We start from the raw sequence: 17,351 nt of genomic DNA on the forward strand, positions 1-17,351 counted from the left end.
CCCCGCCGCGAGTCCGCCGGCGCACGCTCCGGGACCCGCGGGGAGCCAGGTCGGAAGCCCAGGTTTGGGCCGCGCCGGGCGGCTGTGGGCGGCCTCCCCTCCCGGGCCGGTAGAGGAGAGCGCAGCCCCAGAAGTTTCGGCAACACTTTCCTTTTTTATCCCCTTCAGAAGCGAATGCCGGGACGGGAGTCCTGGTGGGCCGGGGAGATGGTGGGCGAGTCGAGGACAGCGATGGCTGTGCGGGCCACCCCACGGGGCTCTCGGGGAGCTCAGGACGCGACCTGAGCTGACACGGCACTCGCGAAAGTTGACGAGCCCTGGGGAGCTGAGCGCTGGTGGTGTGATTACTGCGCGGCGCGCGCCTCCACCCATGCCCGGCCCAAGCGCCGTGGGTCCCTCTTCAAATTCTTTCTGAACCACTGAGCAGGTATTTTTTGAGCACCTGCGGTGGAACCACACACCTGCTGTGCACTGGGGATTCAGTGCGAGCATTTGATCACCACAGCAGTAAAGGGGGACAATTACAGCGTTCTCAGGTGCCATCTCCTAAGAAAGGCCTCTCTGGCTACTGAATCTCCGGTAGGAACTCTCCTCCATCATTTTTCATTCTCCTACCCTGCTTTCTTTCTCTTTGTAAAGTCTAAATTCTGTCACATTCTGTTATCTGTGAATTTGTTTGTTCTCAATCCTTGCCTATTTTCAAGCCTCTGTTGAGGAATCAAAGAGCAGAGACTTTTTTGGTTGTTGTTGACACTTGCTAAATCCCGTTACTTAGAAGCGTGCCTGGTACGTTGAAGGAACACAAAAAAGTGTTTGAGGAATGAGTAGGTGGAAGAAAGCACAGCCAGTTCTTAGTATCTGTCCTGCACTGGGTGCCCAGTGATGACACCCCGAGGTGGTTCCGAGAGCTTTTGTAAATTTTGAAGAAACCAGCGCCTACCATGGTTAATGTTAGGAGGAAGTGTGTCTGAGAATTTCACTTGGTAGAAATTTACTTAGTAGAAATTCACTGAGAAATTTACTTAGACACAAATCCGGTTTTAAAGTGCCTTGCACAAAATGTCAGCAAGATTTTTCAAAAGTGATATTCATCTTTTTCAGTGAAGATAAACTGGTTTATTTTTTTCCTGTTGGAATTAGCACCGATCTATGAGAGCTATCACTTGGAGCCATTTTCTTTTCTGGGGACCCAAAGAAGTTGAGGGTGGGGGAAATGGAGTGAGTTGTTTCTTTCAAAACATTTTCACTTTCGTTATGGGATATTAAGAGAACATTTTATTGTCATAACATGAGTAGTTTGGGCAAACAGAATGAAATCATGTGTCTTTGTTCTCAAAGGTGTGCTATAACTAGGCCGTTGTTACATGGTATGTGTTGTTAAACCTGGACCTGGACCAGTAGTCTAAATTGTGGGTACTCCTTATCTGGTGGAAACAATATCAAGAGAGTTTATTTTTAGAAAGGTCAAAAATTAGTCTACCTACAGGAAAAACACTTTTTAGTAATGACCTAAAATACCAATACTACAAACAACTCAACTTTTTAGGAATACCTTATAGCTTTTAAGATAAAAACATAGCAACTTCAGTGAAGACACAAACCATATCTTCTATTGATCTGCACAATTTTGTTCTCTGAAAGTCAATAATCACTTGAAATACATCATTGCCACAGTGTCCAAATCAATAAGAGATATGGCCATATTAATTTGAAAATTATAATTTGCTCTAATATTGTCCATATGAATTCATTTCGCCTGATCAGTCATCTCATAATTTGTATTGAACTTTTGCTATTTCCCTGGGAATCCATTACAGTTCTATATAGGCTCTCCCCACCCTTGAGGCTATGAACACATTGTGTTCTAGAAGTTCATTTGTAACTTTTTTCCCCAGAGACACACATCCTAGACTAGAGACCAAGGCTCTCAGGGGAGCCCTCCAAGGCAACCTTCCCTGCCGCATAACCAGGGCTTGACACCAGTGACACTGCTTTTCAGTTCACAGCATCAGTAGGCCCCCTGCCACTTACACGTCCCTTTGACACCTTTGTCTTGGCCTTGTCCTTTTTTCCAGCCTACCCTGTGGTAATGAGCAAGCAACAGAGCTTCCCCAAGCCTCACTTTCATTGTTTATAAAATGGGTATAGTGATAGGGTAAAGCTTTCAGGGCTGTTCTGAAGGTTAGCTGAGAGCCATAGATGTACAACACTAACAGGTGCCTGGTATCAAGTGCTTACTAAGTGTTAGCGGTTAACTTTGTTATTACCATGTCCCCAAATTACCAGCCCCTCCCCACACTCACACTTCCCATCTCTGGAGCAGTTTGTCTAGATTCAGTATTAGGATGCCGGCAACTTAAATTCATTCCCCTACTGGGTGAACTGGAGAATGCCTCAGTAGAGTTATTTGCATTTTTATTAGTCAACACCAATAAATCTCTATTTGGTTAAAAAAAAAAAAAAAGTAGAACGGATGGCCAAGAATTTAAGCATTAGAGGGAGTAATTATAGATTGGGGGTATAGGATAAAAATTTTTCCTTCCCTTTTCTGGGTGTTTAAAGCCCTGTCCTGTTGGGGTTTTGGAGGCCACTGTTGGTATGTGTCTCTGTTTACTTCATTTTCATCTCATAGTGACCCCTGTCCCTCTGCGTCTTCCCTCAGGTCCAAGTCCTCAAGCCTCGTCTCTGTTCCTCCTACCCCCGTGATATCATCCAGCCACAGGGCTTTCAGTTCCACCTGAACTGGTATTCCCAGAACTTTACCCTTGTGCGTCCAGCTCCTCCTCTGTCTCCACATGGATGTCTGATAGAACATACAAACTCAGCTTGTTCTGAAACACCTCCCCAACTGCCCTCCTAAACTTGCCTCCTTCCATCTTTCTTAGATAAGAGCATTTAACAGCACATCCATCCTACTTGTTGCCCAGACCCCAAATCTTGGAATCGTCAGTAACTTCCCCCCTTCGTGGAACTCAGGGCAAGTTCAGGTGTGTGTTTTACTGGATCCGCCCCAGTAAAAGCCAAAGCGCTCTCAGTAGCCAGTGGGACTCTGCAGCTCTTCCTGCCCTGCCTAAGACCCTCCCTTCCCTGTCACTCTTCCTCTGGCCACGCCCTTCAGCTCATCAGTCCCCTTGCTCTTTCTCCATGAACCCAAACATGGGCCTTTGCCACTGAAATTCCTACAGCCTAGAGTACCCCTCCTTCCAGGAGCTGGTCAGCCTGCTCTGTTCTGTCCTTCCAGGTCTCACAGGTCACCTTATCAGTGACCTTCCCTGACCACTTACATGATATGGCACAAGCATGTAACACAGACCCCATGCCCAGGCCCTGTTCTGTCTTCTCCAGAGCGTTCCCACCATTTTTTGGCGTTCTCTCACTAGAATGTCCCTTCATGGGGACAGGGCTCTCTTCCCCATTGCACTGTCCTCAGCTTCTAGATCAGAGGTTACCATGAGTCAGTCTGCACTAAATATTTGCAGTAGTGTTGTATTCTACCCAGCACACGCTCCACTCTCCTGTGCTGGCCCCCATTACTCAGGTTATCATTTGCAAATCTCCATCTCTGGCCCTCAGCTCTTTTCTGAGTTCAGGGCAAATACTTCTGAGAGCCTGGGAAGTCCATCAGCACCTTACACACTGTATTTATTATTCAGTAATGGAGTTGATGTCTCGCCACTCTCTTCCTTTTCTGCCTATCATGTATTGGTCAACCATCCCACCATATTACCATTTTTTTAAAGTTGGAATTATCATTTGGTCCTTGAATCTTCTTCTACCCCAAATTCCCTACTCCATCCAATTCTGTACTTCAGCCCATTTAACAGCCTAGAAAAACTGCTGAATTCTAAGCCATTCCCTCATGTCATTCCCTCTCTCTGCAGGCCCTGGTCACCTTGAGTCCCAGTTACACACCAGCCTGCTTAGCTACCTGCCTGCTCCCAAGCTCTTCCCTTCCCCAGGTGTCCCCCCCGGGGCTGGGATGGTTAGTCCTCTAAACACACACCTGAACTTGCCCTGAGTTCCAGACTCCCTCAGCCCTCTCCTTTGCCACAGCAGCACAGTTTTACTGTGTGTCTCTCACCAGCTCTCTCACTCTTCAGATCCACAATGCTACTCCACCTGTCCGTTCTCCCCAGTAACATCAGAGCACCATCTCTTTTCTTGGATAAGTCGTGACTTGCCAGCTTATGAAATTTGTTTCCTCGTCTAAATTTGTTTACTTCTGTTTGGGATGCCTTCGTTCCCTTCGTCTACCTGGAAAATAGCCTTGTATGCTTCGTGGTCCTAGTGGAATGCCAGTTCTGTGTAACTGTCCTTAAACAGCCTGTCCAGGCAGGATTAAGCCCACCCCCCTTTGTGTTCCCACAGCATTTTCTACAGGCCAGCATTGATGTTAAGGTAATTGCTTTGTCCTCTGTCCCTCCCTCTTGCCTGTGAGCTCCTAACTGCCTCATGTCTATAACTCCAGGGAGTGCTATCATAGGGCCTGACGCATAGTAGGTGCTTAGTGAATATTTTCACACTTTTGTTCATGATCACTAAGGTGAGCCATCACATGCATCGGTCACCAGTCCCACCCCAGCAGGGTTTAGCTCCACCAAACCTGTGTTTCCCGAAGCGTAGTTCCCCTTCCACTCATCAGAATCACCTGGCAGTGTTTGTAAAAGTACAGGCTCTCCCCCTCCCTGCCCCAGAACTGCTCAAGCTGACCTCTGGGTGTGGAAGGTGGATTTGTATTAATAACAAGTGCCTTAGGTATCCAAACTTGAGAATTATGCAACCATGTTAATTGAGCATATCAGTTGCTAGTCACTGTGGTAGGTTATAATAAGATTGCAGAGATGTCCTCAGAGGAGGGATGTCTCACATGCCATATGCTTCAGTAGCATCAGTGAAGACTTCAGAGGTGTCGTGTTCTATATAGTCTCAACTTACAGGATGTGATGTCTCCAAATACATTCCCATAGCATAGTCCATAATAACAAATCTGATATGGGAAGGTGGGATGAGACTGACCAGGGACATGATGTTTCCAAATACATCCCATAGTATAGGCATAATAACAAATCTGATATGGGGAGGTGGGGAGAGATTGACCAGGGACATCCTAGGGGAGCTGGCTGTGTGGAAGGGAGAGGTGGCTAACATCTCAATTTTTCCTATTTTTTCCCCCTAGTCCCACCCTTCTGACCTCACAGACTCTAAATGACCCATGATTTTATTTTTTGTAAGGGGTGAAGGTCTTCTGGGTAGATCTGGCAGGGTAAGGCTCTGACCTAGAGAACTCTCACCTTTCCACCTATGGGTTAGTGATTACTTCTCACAGAAAGGTCTAAGGGCCCTGAACATCCTCAGTCAGAAAATTTATTAGTCCTTACCTGGGACTAGCTACTCAAAAAATATTTTTCCTGCTTTTAATATTACAGATGTTGTTTACTTACTTCTAAAGCTAAGACAACTGGCAAGGTTTTAGTGATCTGTCATGGGGATAGTTCCCAACTTGGCCTTGCTTAGTTCTCCTGTAAACTCTTAACACTTCTGGTCCGTCCATCCTTCAAGTAATGAAGGGTTAAGTACATACATGTATCAGAATGGAGCCTCAGTTGCTACTGTCAGGGAGCTGTGTCATGAACTAGGAGGGCTCACAGAGAGAAGCAGAGAGAAATCAAAATCAAACATTTAGATTGTGTAGATATTGTCTTGTCTTTCCTTTTCGGCAGAGTCTTATTTGTCGGTAGAGTGCTGTGGCGTCAGCTTACAGCAACCTCAAACTCTTGGGCTCAAGTGATTCTCTTGCCTCAGCCTCCTGAGTAGCTGGGGCTACCGGTGCTTGCCACAAGGCCTGGCTATTTTTAGAGGCAGGGTCTTGCTTTTGCTCAGGCTGGTCTCGAGCCGGTGAGCTCAGGCAATCTACCCACCTCAGTTTCCCAGAGTGCTAGGATTACAGGCGTGAGCCCCCACACCCAGCCCAGATATTTTCAATAGATGCATTACTAACTGTAAATAATAGAGCTGGGGCCATTTTTGTCTGTGACTCTCAAACAGGAAGCTGGGGTAGCCACAGGCCACAGATCCATCTAAAATTGATTAAAACCAAATCATCTTTAATGGAGTGAAGGACATACACGGGGCATACTTCATCATGTAACTGGCTCTGTGCAGTTTCCCTCTCACAGCCGAGCCTCGTGTTGACATAAATTCAATAGGAGGACTGGCTTTTAGGAGACACATCTCTGCCTTTAAAGTCTTCCTTCTTAAGGTTGGCACTTCTCAGGTGAAGTGAAATTCTCCCACACAAGGTGGGCTATCATCGCCGTTTATTTTTTTGCCAAGCATTTATTGTGTGCATTTGTATTGGGCACGCCTATCAGGTAATTGGATCTGCTGTACTATGTACTATGTAAACTTTTAAGTGTCTTTTTCCAGTTTTTAACCTGTTGATATGAACTACGTTTTACTCCTTTGTGTTAAGCACTTCACCAAATGCTTCACATAATTGTCCACAAAGTTCTCAAATTATTTGAAGCAGGATAAATCAGCAGCATTTTACAGAGTAACTTGCTTGAGGTCACACAGCAATATAGAACAGAAGCTGGAACTGAACTAGGACAGTATGACTCCCAGCACTGTTGTCCCTAACTTCGCTGCTTTCTTATAAATATGAACAATGCATGGGACATACTTCTCTCAAACCTCATATTCCCAGATATTGGAGCTGGACAGGGTGTAAGAGGTACTCTGGGTCTACCACTTAACTTCACAAATAAGGAAACCGAGCCCTGTTTGTAGGAAATAATTAAGCCAAGAACCCCTTGGTTCAAAATTTCCAGAGAAAGGAAAAAGCCCTGCCTGCAAACCCATATTCAAGCACCTTTCCAGAATTATCCTTCACATTTAATGATGACCCCGTCTTGATAATGTCTTTGGGTGATGACAGATCCGTCTGTGAGAATAATGATGTTTTACATTTTTCTTGTGATGCTGCAGTTCATTAGATTTTACTTTTCAAATTGTTAGCAAACTTGATGACACAAGTCAGCATGCCTCAAACATTAATGTACATACCAATCACCTGGGATTAGCAGGTCTCAAGCGGGGCCTGGAGACTGCATCTCTAACAAGCTCCCAGGCGATGCTTCCCATTAACTAGTGGGACATTGAGGGGCAAAGATGCAAGCAGCACTGGAGGAAACTTTCCATTTTGGTGCCTTTGCTTCGTAAGAAGCATGGCCAGTATGCAGGAGGCAGGTAAGTGGCACTATGGCCTGATGAGGGACACCCAACTAATGCTTAAGATCATTTCCTTAGCTGTTTACAAAGGTCTGTCTCCATGAGCTTTCTTATTGAGCTCAGACATTAGCAATTCTAATCTTTAAAAGTGGGTTTTACTGGGAAAGCACGTTTGGAAAGTCTTGAATTGAAAAATACAAGCTGCAGGACAGTCGGGATGATGTTTGGTGCAGAGTGCATTCATGGTGCCAAGCAAAGTGTCAGTCCCTCAGGGACTGTCCACTGTCCAGTGTAGGCTAGTGACTCAGGGCAATGTTGTCAGGCAACCCTTGGTTCAAGTGCCAGCGCTGCCGTTCACCAACAGTGTGTACTTGGGCAAGTTACCACACATTCAGACTTAGTTGGCCTATCGTGGTGGGCTTGCAACTTTTATTTACCACAGGGTGTTTTTATGAGAATGAAACAGGATCATGCACACAGAACATAATATGGAGTCTTTTCGATTATTGGGGCTCAGTGCTTCTTGAATAAAAGAGAGGATAAAATGCTTTCAAGCAGTTTGGTCTTAATTAAGGTAAAAGAGTTTTGTGGACATTCTTAGTGACCTGCTTTAAGGAGTAGGTAAGCATGATTTGTAAATAAGATGTTAAATTTTTGCATGTAAATAGTGCATAGGGGCCTGGAAACCAGTGAAGTAGAATGTTTGGTCCAGCCTCATTGGACTTCATGCTTTCTCTTAACTCTCCAAATGGAAAGGAATTCTTACCAGTTATATGTAGAGAATCTTGAGATTGATTTCCTGTTACTCCATTATTAAATTGGAGACACACAGGAGTAATGTAAGACTGGAGTAGGGAGTTTTGGTCTGAAATAACATAAACAGTCCACCTGACGTCTTTGGATTCACTGTCTACTTGGCAGACTTCTAAAGAGTCCCTTTTAGACTCTTGGTACCCGTAGCACAGTGAGACGGTGCCAGCCATATACACCAAGGCTAACGGGTTCCAACCCAGCCCAGGCCAGCTAAACAACAACAACAACTGCAACAAAAAAATAGCTGTGCATTGTGGCGGGCACATGTAGTCCCAGCTACTTGGGAGGCTGAGGCAGGAGAATCCCTTAAGCCCAGGAGTTTGAGGTTGCTGTGAGCTGTGACACTACGGCACTCTACCGAGGGAGACATGGTGAGACTTTGTCAAAAAAAAAAAAAAGAGTCCCTTTTCACTTCTGCCTTAACCATCACACTTTCTCAATTAGCCAAATCCAGGTGGAAACAGCCTTCACCATAGCTCACCCAAGAGCTGGATACTTAATGGGCTTTCTTTTCTGAAAGTGAACACAGAAGGTTCTCAGCTACATGTGCGTCTCTCTTATGTTCAGATTCACAGGTTAGAAAATGTGCTTGATGTCTCTTCAGTCTGATGGTTTTCTCATCTGGACCCTGTTCTTGTGTCCTGTCCATCTCAATGATGGTGATGAAGTTGCAACAATTGCTTATTAGATGTAATTATATGTACCAAGTAAATGCTTTATCTACATCAGCTCATGTAGTCTAAGTAGCAAAGCCATGGAGTAGAGACCACATTGCTAGAGAAAAAGATGAGGGTCAGAGAGTTGAAGCAGAGGGTCAAAAAGAGTCAGGCCTGTCACACAGCGGGCAGGTGGCAGAGCTGGGACTTGAACTGAGATCCACTCACTCCAAAGACCTTCCTTCTAACCCCTGTGCTTTCCTGCCTTCTTGCTGCAGCCTGTCTATGGCCTTTGTCTGGTATATCATCTCAGCCCCCATGTGCAACCCCCAAAATGATGACCTGTAGATGTGCTATACGTGAATTATGTTATTTGTATCACATTTGGGGATGTCTTTATTGCCAGGGATTCTCAAGAGAATCCAGCCATCTCCTGCATGTCCGCTTCTGCCCCCTGCCAACAGCATGGCTAGGTGCATTGTGATGGAAGAAGGGATGGCAGGCAGGAGCAGGGGGTGGGCCCAAGGAGAGAGTAGACAATCTAAGAGAGAGAAGGTGGGAGAGGGATTTAACATATGATGTGACCACCCATGCTGACAATGACTGCTCAGTGTTTACTGGGAGGCAACCTAGTTTAATGGGGAAAGACTAGCAGGAGAACACAGATCTGCTGCTTAAAAACATTTGCTAAGCCTCAGTTTCCTAATCTGTAAAGTGGGGATAAGGATGCAAATCCAGCAGAATTGCAGTAAGGATTAGACATAATATGCTTGTATATATGCAAAACCTTTTCGTATGATACTCAGTAAAAGAAAGCCTTTATTGCATCAATTCATCTATCAAATAGAGGGGAAGCTCCTGGTGGAGCATTTAAAATTCTTTAACCCGATCCATCCAGACAGCGTTTATTGTTCCATGGCTGTATTCTTGTCTCTAGTCGTATACTCCGGGAGGGTGGCATAGAATTCAGAGAGTGTGAAAATAGATCCTGTTTCTTAGGTTCTGTGATTTTCACAGCTCTGGCTATACCTTCTTCTAAGAATGGTCATAATCCTCTTAGCTTTTTTACCTCCCTCCTCCCTTCCAGGCAAATAGAAAAGGATATGACCATTGTTTCTTTGCCTTCAGAGGCCTGGGAAATTCAGGGGACAGGGGTGTGTTGTTTCTATAACTCATAAATTCCAAGGGGACAGGGTTTTGTCAAGAATGGTCACTCCTGTACCCTCAGCAGCTAAAAGTGGTGTGCAACAAATTCTTGTTGATTAAGTCAATTTAAAATCATCTGAAACTGTTTAGTCCAGCGGTTCTCAACCTGTGGGTCACTGTATTAAAGGGCTGTGGCATTAGGAAGGTTGAGAACCACTGGTTTAGTCCGTATCTACTACAGGGTTTCTTAGCCTTGGCGTGATTGGCATTCAGGGCTAGATCGGTCTCTGCTCTGGGGGCTGCCCTGTACATTACAGGGTATTCAGCCACATCCTTGGCTTCTACCCACTAGATGTAAGTGGCATCCCCTCTCTGTGACAACCAAAGTGCCTCCAGATGCTGCCAAATGTACCCCAGGGGCAACATCCTTGCAGACGAGCATCCTTGGTCTGCAGAGAGAGGGTTTTGATTAGGAGTCTGCTGGGGAGGTTATGGTTCATAACATGAATGAAATAAAAAAGATTTCTTAAAGATAAACAAATATGCTATATATGTGATACCAGTAAAAATGTTTCTTTCTTTGAAATCACTTATAAACACTTACCTTCCAGTTGCTACAGTGTGTCTCAGAGTGGCAAGAAGAGAGGTATGGCTGCCTGCTACCAAGGCTGCGACTTTACTGAACAGCCTGCACTGCCGCTTTAAAAACAGTAACAGTGCATGGTGCAGCTTCTGCTTCAACTTGGAATCAGCACGTCTAGGACAGACTGACCTGTGCACAGATCATTTACAAATCTTGGCTTGTTTGCCCTTTTAAAATTGGTTCTGTGGCTATAGCCCGGTTTTACTTGTTAAAGAAGTCCAAGGTCATGATGTTTAGGCATACTGGTATTTTTCAGTGATGGTCAGAATCAGATTTGGCACAGAGCAGAATGCCATGCCTTCTGCTGGCCAGCCACACCAACCATTTACACCATTAATACTTCTGCCATCATTACTTTGTTATTGTGAAGCCTGGATAATTCGTAAAACATGAAGAAGTTAGGAAACTGAATGTCCATGGAACTTGATGTGTTTCCTTTGAAATCCCAACACATCAGTATCATCAAGTGTTAATCTGTGAAAATAGAGCTGTCATTGACTGTGATCCTCTTGGGTTTTGTGAGAAGCTCCCCAGCCCTGCTCTATTGTGAAGGCTATTTTAATATTGTTTTCTCTAAGAATCATGTATAGGTACAATCCTGTATTAAAGATGGAATTCAGGCTTGGCGCCCATAGTGCAGTGGTTACGGTGTCTCAGTGTTACATACACTGGGGCTGACGGGTTTGAACCTGGCCAGGGCCTGCTAAACAACAATAACAGCTGCAATAACAAACTAACAAAAAATAGCTGGGTGTTGTGGTGGGCGCCTGTAGTCCTAGCTACTTAAGAGGCTAAGTCAAGAGAATCGCTTAAGCCCAAGAGTTTGAGGTTGCTGTGAGCTGTGATGACATAGCACTCTACTGAGGGCAACGTAGTGAGACTCGGTCTCAAAAAAAAAAAAAAATAAGAAAAATGGAATTCAGCAAAAATAGTGGTTTTGATGCGAATGCACTGAGAGTCAACTGCAAAATCCCATTATACCAGTCGCACTCTAGCCTTGGTCAACTGAGTGAGACTCCAAAAAAATGTGTGTGTGTGTGAGTGTGAATATGTAGCTTGATCAGGCAGAATCAGCAGCGAGGAGTGAAGAACAGGAAATTGCAGACAGGTTACCTATATTCAGATCAGATTTTTGTGGCCTGGGTAAGTTGCCAAACCTCCATAGGCCCCTGCTTACTCACCTGCAGAATGGTGATAAATAATATTGGCAGTTGCATAAGTAGGGTTGCAAGTGGTGGAGGTCAGATGCTCAGCACATCAGCAAAAATTCAACACCTGCACATTAGCCGGAATGTGCTGGTCTGTCTGACACTCATAAGCCCTACCAAGTTGTTTTGTTCTAGAGCCCTTCTGGGGGCTTTGGAAACTCAATTTCTCTAAAAAAAAATTAAAAATTTAATAAAAATTAAAAAAATTAAAAACCCAAATACTGACACTGAGAGCACCTAAATGACTTTCTGTAATTATCTCCTGCACTAAAATATAAGACCAGATGATGGAGGCAGGCATTTTAAAAGGCATGTACAGCAAATGTTCGCCAGTAGTGTTTTCTCCCCCAGGTTAGCTTTACATTTTGTTTTTGCTTAAATTGATAAAATGCCATCTGAGGTGAGCATTCAAGTTGCACTCATTCTACCAGGGGTGTCCAACCTATCTTTTTTCCTTTTGCACTTTGGAAGAAGAGTTGTCTTGGGCCACACATTAAATACACAAACACTAACAAAAGCTGATGAGCAAAATATAGGTCCGTGCATAATTTTCTCGATATCCGACACCACAAATAAGCAAAAGAGGCCTCAGATAATCTGCATGAGGCCCACGGGTCGCAGTTTAGACACCCCCATAACCTTCCTAAATTTGGAAGTGTAACTCTAAAAAGTACCCCCCCAAATATTGAAATATATAGTTTTTAAAATGAAAAAATACAAAGTACATTTTCTTCCTTTGGATTCTACCACCCCATTCCCCACAGCACACACACACTTAGGGAAGGAGCTTTGGGGCATCCAGGAATGTATTTGCTGAGTGTGTTTGGTGCAGCAGTCAGCTAAACTTTTTAGGAAGAAAAATCAGTTCCAGAATAAATGCCAGTAGATTTTAATATAAAAGTAATAGATCCGTCCATGTTAACATCTGTTCAGAAAAATGCTGAGGTTTTAGAAGTTCTTATCCCTGCTCTTTTTATGATGTAAGCTGAAAAAGGCCTAAGAACCTGCATTAAATACCAAATTAATACTCAGCTAAGGTGATTGTAATGGATGCATTTCATCAGGGCCCATGTCATTGGCGAGGTGTTAATTGATCCTCTGGCCTTCACCACACCATTGACATAGTTATTTTAGGCTTCAGGGCTGGCAACAAAATGCAATCATGGTGGTTATTGTGGATTCGATTATTTATTTATTTTACTTTTTGAGACACAGTCGCTCCTCTTTTGCCCTACCTAGAGCGTGATGGCGTCATCATTGCTCAGTGCAAGCTCAAACTCGGGGGTTAAGCATGAATTTGCTTTTTTAAAAGGCCATGTCCATCAAATTTATTTAGTTTGCCAGACAAAATAGACAAAATATTTTGCATTAGTGTAGAGTTCTTTATCAGACTTTACTTGTCAGTGGTAGTCCCTTGTTTGCTCCCAGACTAGTTCATAACTGAGCTTCCTCAGTGACCTTCAAATGAGGGGACTCTGTCTAGAAATGCATCTTTGATATTCAGGTTCTACACCTAGCAAGCATTCAGTGCTTGTAGTCTGAGGAGTCGCGTGCAGGGAGCCCTGCTGTGCTCAGACCTCACCCAGCTGCAGACCTCAGCCGCACCTCTCTCTCTGAGCTGCTGTGAGTTCTGTGCACATCTCTAGCGTGCAGTGGTTCAGCAACTGTCCAGAAAGTGCAATGTGCTGAGGATCCCTGGAGATAGGAGCTGGTAAAGAGCTTTTATAGGCTGTAGATCCTAGTGGGTCAGTTGTGATTGGGGTATTTTATCTTCTCAGCAAGCCACTTATTTCTCACTAATCACCAAACGTGGGGCTTTTGAGCATTATTTGTATGATGAAATCTCTTTTGAGACAGTCTTGCGATGTTGCCTAGGCTGGTCTCAACTCTGGGGCTCAAGCAGTCCTCCTGCCTCAGACTCCTAGTACCTGGGACTGTGAGCACATACCACCACAACACTGGGCTGAAATATCATCTTAGGCCTAGTGTAACTGGACCTCAATGCTCTTGAATACAAACTGCTAATTAATTATACTTAGAGAAAAGGTGGCAGGAATTGAAAAGTTTAATAAGACCCTGTCATTTTACTCCCTTGGAAATGGTGCTTGGTAAAGCCAGTTCCATCGATTTCTGGTGAATAAACCTGTAGTATGTTGCCATCTAGTGGAACATATAGCAAACTAAAGATTAATGCATGCTGACCATAAAGTTCAACAGAGCTAATTAAACAGAGCCTTAGAAAATAACAGCATATTTTCTAAAGGCAAGTGTTTTGGAAACTCATGCAAACTGAGATAAAATCAGAACTGACTTCTAGTAATGTTTTCTTAACGTAGGCAAATGGTCACTTTGTTTCTTAAGCATGCATGTCTACCACCAGGGTACTAACAAGTTTCAAGTGTACTAGGTCAGGACCCTACATGGTCATTGCCATCTGTACAACAGGCAGTTTCTTTCTTCAAGTCTGAGGGGAAATTCTTGGCTATTACTATGTTATTTAAATATTTCTTTAATGTGATTGTAAGATTTCAAATGCTTTTCTTATATACTTTAATTTTTTTCTATTAAATTTCCACAGAATAAGTATGCTAATTTTTAGGGAAAGTAAACACATGACTTCATAAAGTAGGAATTTCACATTTTAAATTCCAACTAGCATCACAGAAATGCCTAATTCTGTGCTTTGAGACCTGATCTTTATTAAGACTTGTATAATTATATTGTGGGATATTTCATTAACACTGACTGCTTGTTTGGTTTGTGTCTTTTTTTTTTTTTCCTATTCAGATCTCTCCCTGGTGCCACGGCTGCTGAGTGTGCATCAAATCTGAAGAAAATTTACACCGTACAGACAGTACAGGTAAGCTCAAAGCTCAAGTCAGGGATGAATTGGATTAGCATAGTACACTCTGGATATTTAAGCATCCATCTTTAAAATGGTTGTGGTGCTGGTACCCTTGACCAGGAGGTCTGCTCTACAGTTAGCTCGCCAGGTCCATTTTGATGCAGCTGTCCTTGACCAAGTCCACCCTAGAGACTGACCGAGCACATGCTCCAGTGTCTTGCTCTAATCTTGGCAAGCTGCTAAAACTTTACTACCTAAACCTTCCGTAGGAGCCAGGCACAGTGGCTCATACCTGTAATCTTAGCACTCTGGAAGGCCAAGCAGGTAGAGAGCTTGAGCTCTAGTGTTTGAGACCAGTCTAGCAAGAGCAAGACCCCATCTCTACTAAAAATAGAAAAACCAGGGCCAGGAACTGTGGCTTATACCTGTAATCCTAGCACTCTGGGAGGCCGAGGTAGACGGATTTCTGAGTTCAGGAGTTGGAGAGCAGCCTAAGCAAGAGTGAGACCTCTTCTCTAAAAATAGCCAGGCATTGTGCCAAGCCCCTATAGTCCCAGCTACTGGGACAGTCCCAGGCTGAAGCAAGAGGATCTCTTGAGCCCAAGAGTTTGAGGTTGCTGTGAGCTGTGATGCCATGGCACTCTACCCAGGGCAACAGAATGAGACTCTGTCTCAAAGGTAAATAAATAAATAAATAAGAAATCTTGCATAGGCCCACATGAGGAACAAACCATTAAGAGTAAAAGTTTTCAAGACGTTTTATCTGGGTCTCTGTTCTAGCTCCAGGCCTGCCATTCCCTCTCTGTGGTTCTGTTCCCATCTATGAGAGGCAGGGCACTGTCCTGCAGTTATTAAGGGTTTAGAGGTCAACTGTTCTATTGAGCATGAAAATGGACAGTCTCACCCTGTTTCCTAATTCACCTTCCAATTCCTCCTAAATTAGGCACATATCAACCTCTTTATTTCCATAAAATTAATAGTATGATAGCACCTACTTCCATAGGTTACTGTGAGGATAAGGTAATGTTTATGTCATGCTTACTAGAGTAACTTGATACACAGACAGTAGCAGGTTCTCAACAAACATAAGCTCTTAGTTCCATTAGTTCCTTCTCTGTCCAACTCTAAGGATGAACAATCAAAAGAAAAACTGAGGGCTGGGTGAGGTGGCTCATACCTGTAATCCTACCTCTCTGAGAGGCCAAGGCGGGAGGATTGCTTAAGCTCAGGAGTTCAAGACCAGCCCAAATAAGAGTGAGATCCTGTCTCTACTAAGAATAGAAAAACCTGGCTGGGTGCAGTGACTCATGACTATAATTCTAGCACTCTGGGAGGCCGAGGTGAGTTGGATTGCTAGAACTCAGGTGTTCAAGACCAGCCTGAGCAAGAGCAAGACTCTGTCTCTACTAAAATAGAAAAACAGAGGCAAGAGGATTGCTTCAGCCCAGGAGTTTGAGGTTGCTGTGAGCTATGATGCTACGGTACTCTATCAAGGGCAACAAAGTGAGACTCTGTCTCAAAAATAACTAAGTAAATAAAATAAAATAGAAATAGAAAAATTAGCCAAGCATTGTGGCGGGTGCCTGTAGTCCCAGCTACTCAGGAGGCTGAGGCAAGAGGATCGCTAAGAGCCCAGGAATTTGAGGTTGCTTTGAGCTATGGCACTGCAGCATTCTACTCAGGGTGATTGAGTGAGACTCTGTCTAAAAAAAAAAAGAAAGAAAGAGGAAGGAAGGAAGGAAGGAAGAGGGGGAGGGGAGGAAGGAGGAGGAAAGAAAAGAAAAGAAAAAAAGAAAAACTGATTGCTTTGGTTGATCACTTTTCTATTCTCTTCAAAAGCAAAATCTATCAAGTTTCTCTCCTCTTCAAGTATAATACACTGCTAGTATAAGACTTACTGCTACTTAGGGTTGCCTTGACCATATGTCCATGAATTTTCTAGAAGGGACAGTTTTTAAATAGTTTTCCTGTTATGTCCTAAATCTTTTAACTTCTTAGAAATTCCAATAGATTGGCACCCAGATCGTGTCTTGCTTAGGCAGCCTGTCACATGAAGAAGTAGCACAAAGATCCATGCTTTCAAACCCTGCTCCCAACATCTGGTTCATAAATTTTGGCATTCATACTTAGTCACAGGAATCATGGCCACAGAGAGTAGTGACTGATGTAAAGACACAGCCCCAGCCATGGCCCATTCTGATCTAGTTGGGAAAATAACATAAGCACGTGGGAGGCATAGTAACAGTCCCCTGTTAATAATCATTCAGTGCCAAGTACGGGCAGTGCCACAAGGCAGCACTTGGGCCACTGTCCAGAGAAAGAAATGCTCTCAGAGTCTGAGAAGCTTCCCCTCCCTTCTTCCCTTTTGTGGATTTGTGGACTTTTGTTACCTCTTCCCAGCAGCCATTTTATAATCCTCAGAGCACTTGATTTTAAGGGCTGTCCGTGTGTGAAAGCTTTTAGATCCCCACTAGACATTTTCCACTCTGTTATGACCTTGGATCATCAGAGCTGCCCGTGGATTCCAGGACAGACACTGAAGGGATTGGCTTGGTTTTCCTGACCCAACAGGGTAACTCTGCGCATTTGGTTGAGGCTTTGGATCTGGCAGCATTTTAGGTGGGCAGGAACTTATTTAAAGCCCTGGGGCAGCCACATACTGGGAAATATGTGTACTCTGTTTAAAACCACATTTTATGGCTCAGCGCCTGTGGCTCAAGCGGCTAAGGCGCCAGCCACATACACCTAAGGTGGTGGGTTCGAATCCCCAGCCCGGACCCGCCAAACAACAATGATGGCTGCAACCAAAA

General features: G+C 44.1%; 1 protein-coding gene across 1 annotated transcript in view; it reads left to right on the forward strand.

The window, feature by feature from the left end:
* EIF4E3 (eukaryotic translation initiation factor 4E family member 3) overlaps nucleotides 1–17,351 on the forward strand; it is a 72,933-nt gene that overhangs the window by 31,725 nt on the left and 23,857 nt on the right. Inside the window, exon 3 of the mRNA XM_012802495.2 lies at nucleotides 14,484–14,556. The gene's annotated coding sequence lies outside the window, so the exon portion shown is untranslated. The remainder of the gene's footprint in view (nucleotides 1–14,483; nucleotides 14,557–17,351) is intronic.

The sequence above is a fragment of the Otolemur garnettii genome, unplaced genomic scaffold (genome assembly GCF_000181295.1).
Source record: "Otolemur garnettii isolate 467f Iridium unplaced genomic scaffold, OtoGar3 scaffold00015, whole genome shotgun sequence".
In the NCBI taxonomy this organism is placed as follows: domain Eukaryota; kingdom Metazoa; phylum Chordata; class Mammalia; order Primates; family Galagidae; genus Otolemur; species Otolemur garnettii.